Source organism: Sinocyclocheilus grahami, unplaced genomic scaffold, assembly GCF_001515645.1.
Source record: "Sinocyclocheilus grahami isolate Dianchi unplaced genomic scaffold, SAMN03320097.WGS_v1.1 scaffold1620.1, whole genome shotgun sequence".
Classification (NCBI taxonomy): Eukaryota; Metazoa; Chordata; class Actinopteri; order Cypriniformes; family Cyprinidae; genus Sinocyclocheilus; species Sinocyclocheilus grahami.
In genome coordinates, this window is record NW_015506799.1 from 224,375 (window position 1) to 228,223 (window position 3,849).

Here is a 3,849-nt window from a genome sequence, read left to right on the forward strand (position 1 = left end):
GGTTCTGGGTAATTTGAAATTGTGCGACTAGGAATAATTGTTTTACACATTTTATAATCTTTAAAATGACTATGAAATCAAAATGGATGATTCTTGTTTTTGTTTTTTTAAATAAAATACAATTGCAGCAATTAGTAAACGACAACAATCCAATCAGTTTCCAATGGATAAAATCAAGTTCTGCCATACATCTCTCCTCATTTCTGAAGCCGTTGAACTCAGATAAACATCAATAGAGTAGTATATATACATATATATATATACTACTCTATTGATGTTTGTTTCAAGAATTTTACTTGATGTACTAAAATAAATAAAACTAAATACACTATAACTAATTAATACAAACTATGAAGACACATAGTCAAAAAACTAATACAAATGACTAAAACTTGAAAATATACATCAAAACAAAATAGTAATAAATTCAAAATATTAACAAAAGCTATAATAGTATATCAAAATACTAAAATAACACTGCATTAGAGAAGAAAATTTCCATTTCATGTTGACTTTTTACATTCTGTTTGCTGAAACAGTTTTGGCCTGTTTGTTACCATAACATTATACTCCATGAAGTTTCTTAACTGTGTGCTTGATGCTTTTTCGTAACCTCAGGTGTGGCGTATTATAACAAAGTGATCGACGACTTGATTGCTCGTGGTGTAACCCCCATGATCACATTGTACCACATGGACTTACCACAGGCCTTACAGTATCTTGGCGGATGGAGCTCGACAGAGATTGCAGACATCTTTGAAAGTTATGCCAGGTTTTGCTTTAAGATCTTTGGGGACAGAGTGAAGCTCTGGATCACACTGAACAAGCCCTATGTTTGTGCCAAGCTGGGCCATGAGGATGGGACCTTTGCCCCTGGGATCAAATATCCAGGAATATCAGTTTATTTGGCGGGTCATAACATGCTGCGCGCCCACACCAAAGCCTGGCATACTTATAATAATTATTTCAGGCCTTTACAAGCAGGGCAAGTATCTCTTGCCCTGAACAGTGACTGGGCAGAGCTGTTGGACGCAGGCCATGCTAAACATGCTGCAGCCACTGAGCGCTAAAAGGACTTCACTCTGGACTGGTTTGCCTGTCCCGTGTTTTGCACAGGAGATTACCTAGAGTCCATGATGTCCAGGATTGAGTCTAGGAGCTTGGATCTGGGATACAAGCCGGGCTCAAGGCTCCCACACTTTTCAAAGGATGAGCCCTCTCCTCTGGGCATGGCGGATTTCTTTGCACTGAATTATTACATGTCTCGGAAAGTAAAATATTTAAATGGTGGTAGTAAGAAGAATGAGCTCAGTTTTGTGTGCGATCAGGGGGCAGAGGGTGTTGTTGACCCATCGTGGCCCATTTGTGTGGTGCACTGGTTGGCCGTTGTTCCTGGTGGATTGCGGAAATTGCTCAAATATATAAAGGTACTTTCATATCTACACTAGGGGTCGACCGATATATTTACTGATTATTACAGATCAAGTAGACCGAGAACCGATATATGTAAAGATGAAAATTGATGTCAAAATTAAGAATAACAAGGGCTCTGACAAAAACTCTTTAAATGCTTTTAAAATAATTTTATCGGCAAATCGGTTTTTGGAAATGACCGATACCGATAAGCATAAAAAATCTTACTATCGGTGCCGATAATCGGTCGACCCCCAATCTACACATTATATTTAATTGGGTGTATATTCATTATATAGGGATATATATTGGCATATTAACAAAATCATAAGCATTTGCTTGTTTCTTTAGGACACATACACCAGTCTGCCCATTTATATCACAGAAAATGACTTTCCCCAGATGGGGCCGGTTCAGATAGAAGATACCGACCGTTCCCAGTTCTATCAGGACACTGCAGGAAGTTGGTAAAGGTACTGTCATATTAACACTGCTCAATGTGTAATAAAATACAGAGAGCAAAGTTAATTTTACAAAGTTAGACTATAATGCCATTGTGTGCTTAACTGTACTGAATGTGCACTTGTAGTGTACTTAAAATCTTAAAAGTATGTGTTTATATATATATTTGCAGATAATATAATATAATGAATTATAAGACATAAAGAGAGTACACATTAAAAAGTCAAACACTAAACATTAAAGATTAAACTCTCATAGAGAACACATTCATGACTTTCTTAACACACTTTTTAAGCACACTTTGTAATGTCAAATTAAAAGTTTTGCTTTAAAGAGCATTTAAACATTCTTTTAATGTTTTAAAGGTTGTTGTGTTTTAAAAAGGACACTTATTTTGACATGTTGACTAACATACTGAAGCACATGGAAAATGGTTTATTATAATTTGAACTTAGGGGTTTATTTGATATTACATTCAAATATTTTAAATGTACTTAATTGCAACTTTGCCATTGCAAATGTGTAATTACAAATATATTTCAATGCATGACGTACAAGTTTTAGTATAAATTACATTAAGGTATGTTCAGCAGTAACCATATTTCAAAGACAATAGAAATAAGTATAAAATGACACATAAAGGTCACTCTTAAGGTCAAGCAATTATATACATTAAAACTACATTTTCATTTAACTGCAGTTAATATGCTATTATGTGTCTGAAAACATTACATTCAGTTCAAACCTTTTCTTTTAAAGTATATTATAGCTGTAATAAGTACACTTTTTCTAAGTATGCTAAAGTGTACATCTTTTTCACAAGGGTGGCTGTAGTCCTGAAATGGTAAAATCCAGCTATTGTAGCTTTGAAACCCAGACAAATTGAAGTATTTCAAATAATATAAACTATAATCTGATTGGAGCTCTGTTCTGAGGACGATCTCTGCATGATGTGTTTGTCTTCCAGCTATCAGTCAAGACAGAGTGAATGTAAAGGGATATTTTGCCTGGTCACAGCTGGATAACTTTGAGTGGAATCATGGCTACAGTGTGCACTTCGGCCTGTTTCATGTGGATTTCTCTGCACCTGACCTGATGCGCACTATTTACCGCTCAGGTAGAGAGCATGTTGCTGTGATATCCAAACATCGCTCCCAGACCAAACCCAAGAGCATTTAATTCCTGACATATTAAATCAACATAATATTATACTTGCAAAAATAACGTCTAATGAAAATGCTATCATTCTATTTTTGGGATACTAAATAATGATGAGCCTTACAGGATCAAAAGTGGTTATTTTACAGTGTTATTTGCTGTAAAACTCTCACTGAGTGAGTCACGTAACACTATGAAAAAAAAAATGTGTTAAATTAAAATTCGACTTAATTACTTTAGCTGAGGGCCCTTGATCTTTTAGTTTGAAGCATGAAGCAAGAAAACATTATGAGTTTTTGTTCTGATATAGGATGACGTTTTGTGGTTTTCTTTTATGTGACCCTGGATCACAAAACCAGTCTGAAGTCGCCGGGGTATATTTGTAGCAATAGCCAAAAAAACATTGTATGGGTCAAAATGATTGATTTTTCCTTTATGCCAAAAATCATTAGGATATTAAGTAAAGATCATGTTCCAAGAAGATATTTTGTAAATGTCCTTCTGTAAATATATCAAAACTTAATTTTTGATTAGCAATATGCATTGCTAAGAACTTCATCTGGACAACTTTAAAGGCGATTTTCTCAATATTTAGTTGTTTGTGTACCCTCAGATTCCAGATTTTCAAATATTGTCCTATCATAACAAACCATAGATCAACGGAAAGCGCATTTATTCAGCTTTCAGATGATGTATAAATCTCAATTTCGAAAAATTGACCCATATGACTGGTTTTGTGGTCCAGGGTCACATATTTTGTGTATGATACTTTTGTAAAGCTGTATTTTTAAGCTGAATAAAATTGGACCGCTTCTT

The 3,849-nt window shown here is 34.8% G+C and overlaps 1 pseudogene; it reads left to right on the forward strand.

Moving 5' to 3' along the window:
- The first annotated feature begins 605 nt into the window (after nucleotides 1-605).
- On the forward strand, nucleotides 606-3,099 carry LOC107571601 (cytosolic beta-glucosidase-like; annotated as a pseudogene).
- The last annotated feature ends 750 nt before the right edge of the window (nucleotides 3,100-3,849 follow it).